Source organism: Vipera ursinii (genome assembly GCF_947247035.1).
Source record: "Vipera ursinii genome assembly, chromosome: 9".
NCBI lineage: Eukaryota > Metazoa > Chordata > Lepidosauria > Squamata > Viperidae > Vipera > Vipera ursinii.
Window position 1 is genome coordinate 982,534 of NC_139523.1, and position 13,870 is coordinate 996,403.

Below are 13,870 nucleotides of genomic sequence, written 5' to 3' on the forward strand. Positions count from 1 at the left end.
AGTGTCGGAGACGGGGCCTAGAGAGCTGTTGGAGGTCCAGCTGGTCTGAATCTGACCGATTGCGGCTAAGAACCTCTACGAGGTCTTATCTCACGGCGATGGAGGCAGCGAAGTTTAATTACTTCGCTGCCCTCATCGCGTCCGCAGATAATCGCCCGGGAGGGCTCCTCCCTCACCTCCTGATTAAGGAGGGAGCAAGTCACCCTAAACAGGGCGCTGTTTAGGGTGACTTGCTCCCTCCTTAATCAGGAGGTGAGGGAGGAGCCCTTGCAGGGTCATGCCGAGGAGTTTAGCCAGCATCTGGCGGACAAAATCGCTCAGATTTGGGCCGATCTGGACTCCGACTGGGCAGAGTCTGACGGGAGGGAGACGAGTGGTCTTGGGAATGTTATTTGGGAAGAATTCAACCCTGTGACTCTGGAAGAGGTGGACAGGATCATGGCAAGGCTGAGTTCCACCATGTGTTTATTGGACCCGTGCCCCTCCTGGCTGGTGTATGGCTGGACACAAGGCTGGCTCCAGGCAGTAATAACTGCTTCGCTGAGAGAGGGTAGCTTCTCTGCCGCCTTGAAGGAGGCGGTGATGAGGCACCTCCTCAAGAAGCCTGCCCTGGACCCGGCTATTTTGAACAACTATCATCCGGTCTCCAACCTTCACTTCCTTGCGAAGGTTGTTGAGAGCGTGGTGGCGCATCAGCTCCCTTTGTTCCTGGAGGAAGCTGATTATCTGGACCCGTACCAATTGGGTTTTAGGCCCGGGTACAGCACGGAGACGGCATTGGTCGCACTGGTGAATGATCTCTGGCGGGCTCAGGACAGGGATTTTTCCTCTGTCCTAGTCCTATTAGACCTTTCAGTGGCTTTTGATACCATCGACCATGGTATCTTACTGCGGTGCCTCAGGGGGTTGGGAGTGGGTGGCACTGTTTTACAGTGGTTCTCCTCCTACCTCCTGGGACATTCGCAGTTGGTATTGGCAGGGGGGCAGAGGTCGGCCTCGAGGTCTCTCATTTGTGGAGTTCCTCAGGGGTCGGTCCTCTCGCCCCTCCTGTTCAATATCTATATGAAGCCGCTGGGTGAGATCATCCGTGGTTTTGGGGTGGGGTATCATCAGTATGCTGATGATACCCAGCTTTTTATATTCACCCCAAACCAACCCAGTGATGCCCTCGACGTGATGTCCTGTTGCCTGGAGGCGGTTTGGGTCTGGATGGGGAGGAACAGGCTTCGACTTAATCCCGACAAGACTGAGTGGTTGTACGTACTGGCATCTTGGGCAATCCAGCCTATTCCATCTTTAACTATGGGGGGTTGAAGTGTTACCCCCCATAGATAGGGCTCACAACTTGGGCGTCCTCCTTGACTCACAGCTAAGTTTGGAAGATCATATAGGAGCTGTGGCCAGGGGGGCTTTTGCCCAGGTTCGACTGATGCGCCAGTTGTGGCCCTATGTGGACCGGGATGCCCTACGTACAGTCACTCATGTGCTTATGACCTCTCGAATAGACTACTGCAGTGCTCTCTACATGAGGCTGCCCTTGAGGACCACTCGGAGGCTTCAGCTGGTGCAGAATGCGGCCGCGTGAGTTGTGATGGGGGTCTCCCAATACTCCCATGTAACGCCTCTTCTCCGCGAGCTGCATTGGCTTCCAGTTGTCTTCCGGGTGAGATTCAAGGTGCTGGTGATCTAATAAACAAACAAACAAATAAAATGGACAATATTCTACCAGCTGGAGCCAGATCTGGATCCATCAGTGGCAGTGGTACTCTGCTGAGGCCATCCGCATGGCCCATTTCCTTGCCCGGTTTGTGAATTAATTTAAATTAAATTAATACAATTAATTTAAAATTGTATGCAGGGCCTCTTTGTCAATCTGAGCATAGTTGCACTCAGCAGAGGACAAAGTCCTTGAGTAAAATGCTATAGAAACCTCTTTTTCCATTTTTTTCTATGTGACTTAAAACTGCCCCCACCCCATAGGGAGATGCATCACATGCAAAACATACAGGTTTAGACAAAGAGTCTGTAGTGAATTACAGTGGACTTTTCTGACAATAGTGCTTTTAAGACCTGGAAACTTTTTTCATGTAAGTTAGTCCATTTCCATGGAGCTTTCTTATCTAGAAGCCTGTGGAGGGGCTCTGCTATTGCAGCCTTATGAGGTAGAAATGTGTGGTAGTTTAGGAGACCCAAGAATGCTTGTAGCTCTCCTTTGGATTTGGGCCTAGGAGCCATTTTAATGGCCTTCACTTTAGAATCAGCGGGGTGAATGCCGTTAGCATCAATTTGGAAACCCAGGAATTCTGTTGAAGAAACCCCAATACTACACTTGTTCTTTTTTAATTTGAGGCCTGCTTCGCAAAGCCTCTGCATGAGAGCCCTGAGCCTACTGGCCAACAATTCTGGGGATTCCCCTACAATAAGAACATCATCAAAATAAGGGCAGACGCCCTGAATACCCTTGAGTACTCCATGATTCCCTGAAAAATACCCGGTGCAATACTGACTTAAAACTGTAAGCGTTTTAGTTTGAAAGCCCCCCTGTGAGTCATGATCGCTGGTTGCCTCATCAACCAGCAACTGCAGATAGGCCTGTGCTAAATCAAGTTTAGGAAAAATAGTACACCCTTGCAAGGAGGCTAAAATATGGTTGACCACTGGAACCGGGTAAGCATGTTGCTTGAGGGCTTTATTTAGAGTGCATTTATAGTCAGCACAAATGCGAATTTCCCCGTTGGCTTTAAGTGGAGTGACTATAGGAGTTTCCCACTCCCCACCATCAACAGGCTGTAACACGCCCTGTTCTACAAGCTTATCGATTTTGGAATCGATTTTATGTTTTAAGGCAAAGGGGACCCTACGAGGCTTAACCCTGATTGGAACTATGTTGGGATCTAGCTTAAATGAGATAGGCAGGCCTGTGTATGTTCCAAGTGTTGAATCAAAAACATCCGCATATTCCTTGCATACTGATGCGAGGTCTGCAGTTTGTGCCCGGTTTATGCCAGTAATCTGAATACCTAAGGCATCAAACCAATTGAGTCCAATGAGACTTGTTCTCTGGCCCCCTGCTAGTATTAAATCCAGGTGCCCCCCAAACCCTTTAAACTTTACCAACAAAGTGGCTTCTCCCTTAACTTTAACGTGAGCATTTTGGAAGTCCGTTAGGATTATATCTGAGGGTCTTAGTTTGGCCCAATTGTTAAAAGTGTCTTTAATTGAAAAGTTTTTCAATACATTTTATCTTTAACAAAACAACCCCTCCCAACCCGCCCACCCCCTTCCCAACCCAACCCAACCCTCCCCTTCCTCCCTCCCCGACTTCCCAGAGCTAAATACAAGGTATAAAAATAAAAACAATCATAATGCTAACAACAATGAGTTATTAAGTCTATCGCACTTTAACTCTTGTAAAATGACTACAAGCAATATAAATATCACATCAATACTTATTCAAATGCTAAATGAAACTTTTTAGTCCCATATTTATTCTGGATGTAATCAATCCATTTTTTCCACTCCACAATATATCTCTGTTGCGAATGGTCCTTCAAATACGCCGAAATCTTTGCCATTTCCACCAGGTTGGAAACTTTTAAAGTCCATTCTTCTATAGTCGGCAGTTCTTCCTTCTTCCAATATTGCCCTACTAAAAGTCTTGCTGCCGTAATTAAATTCAACATCAATTTAATGTCCACAACAGTAGTATCAGTAATAATACCCAGTAAGAACAATTGCGGAGAAAACTTTATCCTTCTCTTAAATATCTTCTGCATATTCCACCAAATTTTGATCCACAAAGCTTTAACCTTTTTACAGGTCCACCATATATGAAAATACGTTGCATCTTCACTACCACACCTCCAACATTTAGGCTGGTAGTTCGGATACATACTTGCTAATTTTTTGGGATCTAAATGCCATCTATAAAACATTTTATAAAAATTCTCTCTTAAATTTTGGGCTTGCGTAAGTTTTGCATTTCTCACCCAAATCTTTTCCCAAGTATCCATTGTAATAACTTCTTGAATATTCTGAGCCCACTTTATCATGCAATCTTTAACAAGTTCTGTCTCTGAATCAATTTCTATCAATGCAAGATATATCCGTTTGATATGTGCTTGACCCTGATTTCTAATTTGCTTTACCAAATTTTCATCAGTCATTGAAAAACCAATTTTCTGATCTTCTTTCCACCTGGCCTGTAATTGCCCATACTGAAACCAGGTTTGAACAATCTTTTCTCCTCGTAAAAGGTTATATGGCTTCAAATGCCATACATTCCTTTCCAAACTTAAAATTTCCTTATATGTAGTCACATCATGTTTAAACCCAACATTTATATTTTCTATTGCGTGTTTCAGTATTGCCCATAGAGGTATCTTATAATTTAACTTGTGTCTATACTTTTTACAAACTCGCAACAGAGCATGTCTTAAAATATGCACCTTAAACACATTATCCACCTTCTTATCATACAATAGATATGCATGCCAGCCAAATAACAAATCATGACCTTCAAGATTTAATAATCTTCCTTGTGTTAAATTAATCCAATCACTTATCGCTGACAAAGCAGCAGCTTCATAGTATAATTTAAAGTTGGGCATTTTGAGACCACCTCTTTCACGTATATCTTGCATTAACTTAATTTTAACTCGTGGTTTTTTCCCTGCCCAAACAAATTTATTAATACCTTTCTGCCATTCCTCCAAATTTGAATCCTTTTTAAGTATCATTTTAGGTATCATTTAAAACAAAAATATTTTTTTGTTTAAAAGTGTCTTGAGAAATGATTGAGACTGCAGAGCCAGAGTCCAATTCCATCTTACATGGAACTCCTTGTAGCTCTACCATGAGCTTAAGTTTGGGTTTGAGGGGGTGTCAAGCCCTGGTGCAGCATACGCTTCTACGGCTTCTGAAAAATCCCACACTAACTGGACCCTGGGCCCCAATACCTCTCCTAGTCGGTTCTTCTGACTGGTGTTTGGGTGGCCAGTCTCTCTGGTGGGCTCTGCAAACCACCGCATTGTGGCCTGTCCTTCCGCAAGCTCTATACGTGGCTGCTCGAAATCTGCAGTTGGCGCAAAGATGATTGCTGCCGTACCCCTTACATCTCGGTAAGAGAACTGCCTTGTAACTGTCCTCTTGTGGCTGGCTGTTGCGGTGTTGCACATTGGGTTGCTTTTGTAGTCGGTTGATTTCAGGTTCTTCTTCCTTGGAAGATTCTCCGGTGCATTTGGCATCCTCAAGGTGGACCGTTTCTTCGAACTTTGTCAATTTGGTGGGCTGTACTGGTCCTCCTCAATTTTTACCATGCATTTCTTCCTAACACGGCCGCAGTGGCAGAGCTGTTACACCGGCTCTTAGATAAAAACACCCCATAGAAGTGGACCAGGGTCCACGAAAGCAGCTTTAAGGCAGTAAAGTCACTACTGTCCTCCAATTCAGTGCTCACTCACTTTCAAGGGTAGGGGCTGTTTTAAGTCATTTGGAGAGGGATGGGTCTCAAGTCCCAATTGCCTACTACTCTAGGACCTTGTCCTCTGCTGAGCTCAATTATGCGCAAATTGACAAAGAGGCCTTGGCCATTGTGGCCGGGGTGAAGAAATTCCATGATTACTTGTATGGCAGGGAATTCACAGTCTTCACAGACCACAATCCACTGTTGGGGTTATTTACTACAGATAGGCAGACACCCCAAATTCTGTCCCACAGGATGTTAAGATGGTCCATCTTCTTGTCAGCCTACAGCTTGAGGCTGGTTCACAAACTCAGCAAAGACATGGGCCATGCAGATGGCCTCAGCTGGTTGCCATTGCCACAGATCAAGCCAAATCCGGCTCTAGCAGCTCGCATTTTGTCCATTCAGGATTTGCCTGAGTTTCTCCTCCATGCAGGGGATGTGGCTGCAGAAACTGTTGCAGCCAAGGTTTTAAACAGGGTGCTATCCTGGATTCGCACAGGGTGGCTAGAAAACAGTCCTGGACCCGAGTTCCAGAGCTACTTTACACGTAGACACGAGCTTTCAGCTCACAAAGGTTGTATTTTATGGGGGAGCAGGGTCATTGCAATCTTTGCATGAGGGACATCCGGGCATCGTCCAGATGAAGGCATTGACACGAAGCTACCTATGGTGGCCTGGGTTAGATAAGGCTGTTGAGGCTCAAGTACACGGGTGTTACACGTGTCAACAGTCCAGGCCAGAAATGCCACACGCTCCTGTTCACAGATGGGAGGAGACACACACTCCTTGGTTGAGGATTCACATCAACTTCACTGGGCCCTTTCAGGGACAGCTATTTTTGATAGTGGTCAACAGCCACTCTAAATGACTGGAAGTTATTCCAATCGCAAGTATAACTATTGCTAGGACCATCCAGGTGCTTAGAAAGCTTTTTGCAACACATGGGCTGCTGGACGTCATAGTGTCCGATAACGGGGCCTAGTTCACAGCGGCAGAGTTTCAAGTCTTCTTGAGGACTAACTTCATTAGGCATGCTACATCGGCTCCGTTTCACCCTTCGAGTAACGGGCAGGCCGAACGGATGGTGCGCACTACAAAGGAGTCACTGAAGCACATAGTGACTGGGGATTGGCACCACAGGCTGGCTGATTTTTTGCTTTGCCAGCACACAATGCCTTGCACAGCAACAGGCAAGAGCCCAGCAAAACTTCGCTGGGGAAAAAGGCTCATCAGTAAACTGGACAGGCTGCACCCAGACCGGGTGGCAGCAGACGCCTCTCACCCAAAGCCTCTGAGGGGGTTACAAGTGGGTGATGGGGTGTGGGCCCGGAACTATGGGCATGGGAACTTGTGGGTGCAAGGTAAAATTGCTAAAGTCTCGGGCCCCCTCTCATACGAGGTGGCACTGAATGGCGAGCAAGTCGTTCGCCACCATATTGATCAGTTGCAGAAGCGGTTCCCAGAACAGCCACAAAGTGAGGACCTCATGATGGATCCATTCCCAGAGCCAGAAACTGGCAGCCAAGCGGGGCAAGTCACATGCCCTGAGGACTGTAGCAGTCAGAACAATGGGGAGGTGGTCGTAGATGGGCAAAGCCTGGGAGTGCAACATGGGTCCCCTGATGGGTCAAGTCAACCTGACCAAGACAGTCACTGTGCTAATTCTGCTCCAACGATGGACTTTGTCTTGGGTCAACTGGGAATGGCCAGTCAGAGGTACTCGAGTCAGCATGACTCTCACGGACTCATGGGTCCTGGTCTACCCAGCCTGGTGGGCAAGCTGGGAGTTGCCTGGATCCCCCAGGTGATCTACAAGGTCACGTAAGCCTGCAGCTTATTTGCAGGATTTTGTCCTTAAGTAATTGTACTACTGCAAGTGCTATCTGACTTCTGTACTTGTCTCCTGTTCAGGAAAAGTATCTGTACTATTGAAAACATTTGCACAGTGCTGTACTTATTTCCTACTATTGTTTTATACTATTGCAAATATTGTAAACTGCTGTATTTTATTTTCTACTATTGTTTATTATAATGTGTGTACATTCTAGGGGGGAGGGGTGTAATGTATTGGGCCTAGCTTGTTTAAACTGTACCACATGGGTTTTGAATGCTTAAGCAAGGAGTTGGGTAACGGTTGCTGGCTCCTCAGACAGACCGTCTCCAGGACCACCATTGGTTGGCTCTAGGGCGGCAATAGGTTCCTTTAAACCTATTGGCCGCTACCTATTGACCAGAGTATAAATAGCTGCATTGCAGCATTGTTTCTCAGTTCAGTTCCTGCCTGAACTCTCTCACCTTGTCTCCTGCTTTCCAGCAAGAACCCAGTACACAACAACCTCCTTTTGGCTTTCTGATTTTAAGATGGCCCACACTTAACACCAAGACTTCTCAAATGTCAACTGTAAACAAAAATGCCACTGGCTGCCTCTTTCCCCCCACTTCTGGGTAAAATCCCTCTCTCCTAGCCATTCCTTTGTCTGTATTTACAAAAGAATTGGTTAGTAAAGAGCCAGCAAGGGAGCGCTCACCAAACTCTCCTTGAGTCTGTTTGCATACAAATCTTTATTCAAAACAACATAGCTCATTTTCTCAACCCATTCGTTTTAAACAAGGGTTGAATTACAATTCCTTCAATTCTCTTAGGTATTATTTTCTATCAGTGTTTCCTGCACACAGGCATAAAAAAAAAACCCAACTCCACAAAAAAATAAACAAGCTTAATGAGATATTCTGAGTACTGAAACAGCTTTATATCAAACTCTAGTATTGCTTTTAATATACAGTTAGTCAAATCCCAATTTAACCAGATTCCATTCAAATGGAAACAAACTTCCATCAAGTAGACCAAAACTTCTACAAATGTAAGCAAAACAATTCACAGTAATTTCTTTTGGGTGATGATATATATATCTAGGTCTAACTAAAACTCAAAGATTTCCCAAAAAAATTGTCCAACAATTACTGTATCCTCATTCAAAAAATTGGAAGCTGAAACTGCAAGAGTGGGCATTAAATTTCACATCCACCCCCCTTCCTCAGACCAGAAATTTAAACAGAGGGGAAAAACAGTTAAAACAACCCCCCTTCTGTCTCACTCTTAAAGTAACAGGGAGGGGGGGAGAAAGAGACAGGAGAAAAAAATAAAAGAAATTTTACAAAAATCTCACCACTGAATTTTTTTTCTGTCTTTCAATGCATTTTGCATTTACTTTTACAACAATAAAATCTGCAATTTACTATTCCTTTCACAGCCTGGGATGGGGTGGGTAGTGTTTGAGGGCTAACACACACACATTTGTATATCAGCAAATTAACTCATTCACTTCCATTCTGACTGCTTGCATAAACAATTTCACATACCAAAATTTCATTTCATACTTTCTCCAGGCAAACCATACATTTTTAAATAAGGCCTTTTGTTTGGTGTTATCAGAGGGGTTTTTGACCCTTTTCCAAGTCTTGGAATAACACAGAACAACACAGACATATATACACAGATACTAGTAAAAACAACATTCATTTAGACATATGGCTTGTCCTGGAAGAAGCGAGAAAAATCATGAGGTGATTCCAACCAAACATGGTTTTTATAGGGCTCTTTAACCATCTCCTATTTTTCTCACATTCCAAGTCCAAGCTTAATGTTCCAAATGTCCATATATAATGCTTGTTAACTATTTTTAGATTACCTTGCTAGGCCCCAAACATGAAGGCCATCGACAGGCAGTAGTCACACCGGTGACAGCTCATATTTGTGTAAATTTTAAATTGCTAACAAAGAATTAAGGGAGACTGATATGCATTTCAAACTTATTAGTTTTCATCAGTCAGCCATACCCTTCTGAGATTCGAACCTGGGCTGATTGCACATTAGGCAGTTGTTTTCACCTCTAAGCCACAGGCTCTCTCTCGCTTTGTTAGCTGAGAAGCAAGGGGAGATATGAGTCAAATGCTTGTTAACTATTTTTAGATTACCTTGCAGGGCCCCAAACATGGGACAAATCTTTATTTCCTTTGTCAGCCTAACCTGAAGGCCATAGACAGGCAGTAGTCACACCGGTGACAGCTCATATTTGTGTAAATTTTAAATTGCTAACAAAGAATTAAGGGAGACTGATATGCATTTCAAACTTATTAGTTTTCATCTATACCATACCCTTCTGAGATTCGAACCTGGGCTGATTGCATATTAGGCAGTTATTTTCACCTCTAAGCCACAGGCTCTCTCTCGCTTTGTTAGCTGTGAAGCAAGGGGAGATATGTGTCAAATGCTTGTTAACTATTTTTAGATTACCTTTAAAATTTACACAAATATGAGCTGTCACTGGTGTGACTACTGCCTGTCGATGGCCTTCAGGTTAGGCTGACACAGGAAATAAAGATTTGTCCCATGTTTGGGGCCTAGCAAGGTAATCTAAAAATAGTATGTATGTATATATGTGTGTGTGTGTGTAAATTTTAAATTGCTAACAAAGAATTAAGGGGAGACTGATATGCATTTCAAACTTATTAGTTTTCATCAGTCAGCCATACCCTTCTGAGATTCGAACCTGGGCTGATTGCACATTAGGCAGTTGTTTTCACCTCTAAGCCACAGGCTCTCTCTCGCTTTGTTAGCTGAGAAGCAAGGGGAGATATGAGTCAAATGCTTGTTAACTATTTTTAGATTACCTTGCTAGGCCCCAAACACACACATATATATATGTGTGTGTGTGTGTGTGTGTGTGTGTGTGTAAATTTATATATATATATATATATATATATATATATATATATATATATATATATATATATATATATATATATATATATGTATATATATGTATATATATATATGTAGATATATATATATGTAGATATATATATATATGGATCCTTGGTTTTTCGGGTTTTTCCCCGCGTAGAACTAAAGGTGTAGGCGCAACGTTTCGTTGCGCCTACACCTTTAGTTCTACGCGGGGAAAAACCCGAAAAACCAAGGATCCACATACAGGCACCCGCGAAAACCTCAGAAAACACATATATATATATATATATATATATATATATATATATATATATATATATATATATATATATATATATATATATATATATATATATATATATATATATATATGTAGATATATATATATGTAGATCTTTGGTCATTCGGGTTTTTTCCCACGTAGAATTGAAGGTATAAGAGCAACGTTTTGACGAAATCTCATCTGGCATCCTCAGGCTGGTGGTTTCAGCTTCATTCATATATATATATAAAAACAAAACACACATATCAATTTGAGGTTTGAGGCCAAAACAGGCCTCCCCTTTTAATTAAAAGAAGGGGGACATTTATGATTACTTCCAATTTATTCCACCAACTTCAAAAGACAGTGGGGAAAGACCAAAAGGAATATTGAACCTGGGGTCTTTTGCAGGTGTGAAGGGGGAGGGGAAAATTAGCAGCCTCCTCTCCCTCTGAGAAAGGGAATTGAATAGTCCAAAGAGCCAGTTTAAAAGAAAAAGAGAGAAGAAAAACTTGCTTTCAGTTTTTTGAATTTTCTTTTCTTTAGGATTACAACAACAACTACAACAATTGCCCATCTTCTTTTGAGAGTTTCCCTGATTATAGTTCCCTGATGTTCTCTATTTAATGGCCACTCAAAATTTTCAACATCAGTTTGCTTCCCTTCACACTGTCCTTCCCCCTCGCGGGTTAAGGAAATGCAACCTTTCAGGTCCACACTTGCTTTGGACTTACCAGTGTTCCCAGAACACAGCCCATTACACTCACACAGCCATTATCGCAGAAACCTCCCATAATCACTCTCCTGACCACCCAAGTACAATTGCGTGTTTCCCTCCTTCGGGGCAAAAGTTTCTTACCTGGGTTACCTGGTTCTGGGCCTCAGCTGTTGACTCTCTTCCTCTTTCCTATTCTTTGATTTTGTAGGACAGAGTTGTCAATTTAGTTTGGCTCGGAGCCTTCAAAGGGAAGCTAGATCTCAGATAACTCCAGGCAGTTGAAATCAACAGGCGTGCCCCTGGACTTTACTGAGAACAGCTCCCCCTAGAGGCCCTTGAGCCCCACATTGGGTGCCAAGATTGTGAGATTTAAAAACCCAAAATTTGATACTCACAACTCAAAGACAAGTCTGGTTAACAAAAACAAAGATTTGGACTTCCGGGTGGCAAGGCTCCATTGATGGCGGCTGTTTCGGCCGTCAGCCCTGCTGCTTTCCGTAGAGCCGCTAAAACCAGCGACTATCAGCTGTTTGGCGGCTTGGAAACCCGATCCTTGGGAAAAGAGGGGGGGTGAGCACTTAGGTAGGGGTAGAGCTCCCCTAGACCACCAGAGTCTTAACTCTGGTGGTTGAAGGGTGTGAGCCCCCCTGAAGCCTGAGTTTGCTCCAGACTCCGGGAAGCCTCTGCTCCAAGGCTTTGGAGTAGAGCAGGACGCTTCAACCATCCCTGCCATTGAGAATAAATTGTGGATTACTTGGATGCAGGCAGAACTGTGCAGGAGAATGCTGTAATAGCAAGTATTTGAACTTTAACTCTGAATACTTTGAGAGAAAAAGTTGCAAGCGGTGTGGAAAGTGAAAGTGCGTAATAGAAATTAACTGGTGTTAAGATGGCTTCTAAATCAACCAAAGTTCCTAGAAGTGCTGGTGCTTCGCCAGTTCAGCATTCTTCATTACAGGCTTTGATGCCTCCTCTTGTGGCACCCGCACCAGTTTTAACAATAAAAGATTTGCAAGATGCTTTACAAGATGCTTTAAAAACACAATCCCAACAAATAGCTGAACTTATTGAGGAGAAGAATACTGAAATAAGAGCAGACATTTTGGCTGCATTTCAAGGGCTTGCAGTTTGTATTGAGCGTCTGGATGAGCGTGTGGAAGAGCTCAGTCAAAACAATATGAGATTAGATGCTAAAATGTTGGATGCTGAAAATGTGATGGAAAAGATTCATGATAGTGTAGTAATGTTGCAATACAGCGACGTGGAATTTGCTGTTAGGATCAGAGGTTTGAAAGAAGATCCTAAGGCAGATTTGAAAGAATTATTGGCACAGGCCCTTGAATCGGTTTTGGAGCGTCCAGCAGAAGATATTATGGGTGATATAGATAAAATATTTCGTGTTAACTCTTGGATTGCAAGACAAAGAAAGTTACCTAGAGATGTGGTGGTTTATTTTACAAAGAGAGCAATTAAAAATGTGGTTATCCAAGCCTTCTATAACAATAGATTTACAGTTGCTGAGCAAGAAGTTTTAATTCTGAAAGAGATTCCTCCAAGAATTTTAAGGAAAAGAAAAGAATTTGCTTTTTGGGCAGATGAATTAAGGAAACGGCAGATTCAGTTTAGATTTTTTTGAGATGAAAGACGATTTGGAATTGAGAGATGTTTGGAGAGAAAGAAATTTGCAAGAAAAAGACTTTACCTTTTCTTCTTATAGGCATCAATCTTTTTCCGGGATTGATTTTGTATTAATTACTAATGATCTTTTTTCTAGGATTAAGAAGATTAAGATATGTCCAAGAACTATACCTATACTTAAAAAGGATTCAAATTTGGAGGAATTATTGCCCTGTACACCGCCCTGAGTCCTTCGGGAGAAGGGCGGTATATAAATCAAATAAATATAAATATAACACTTGAGCAATATTTAAGATGTTATGTAAATTTTCAGCAGAAAAATTGGACAGACCTACTGCCTTTCGCAGATGTGGCATATAATAATGCAGTCCACTCCAGCACAGGTTACACTCCTTTTCAAGTAGCTACAGGCCAAAGCTTCAACCTCATACCTGAACTAACCCCAAAAGAACTGGTAATTCCAGAACTAAAGGAATGCTCAATTACAATACACCTGGCCTATTGTCAGAAAAGCGTTAACAGATGCTAGACTAGCATACAAAACACAGGCAGACAGGAAAAGAGCCGATCCCACACCGTTCAAAGTGGGAGAGATGGTATATCTGTCCACAAAATACCTTAAATCACTCCAACCCTGCAAAAAAACTAGGACCAAAATATATTGGACCTTTTCCAATTAAAAGCATCATAAACCCAGTAACAGTTGAATTAGAACTACCCAAAAATCTTAGACAAATATACCCAATCTTTCACTGCAGCCTAATAAAGAGAGAACAACAATCTCTCCTATGAACAAAAATCCCACCACCACCTCCCATCATGGTGGAAGGGGAACAACATTTTGAGGTGAAAGAAATTTTGGATTCCAGGAAACATCATGGAACGACCCAATATTTAGTGGCTTGGAAACCCCTCCCATCCTCAGAAAACGAATGGGTCAGCAAACACCACGTTAAAGCACCAAAGCTACTTAAGATATTTCATACAGAATATCTGAAGAAACCGAGTTAACATTTATATATGTTTTTTTCTTTCCCT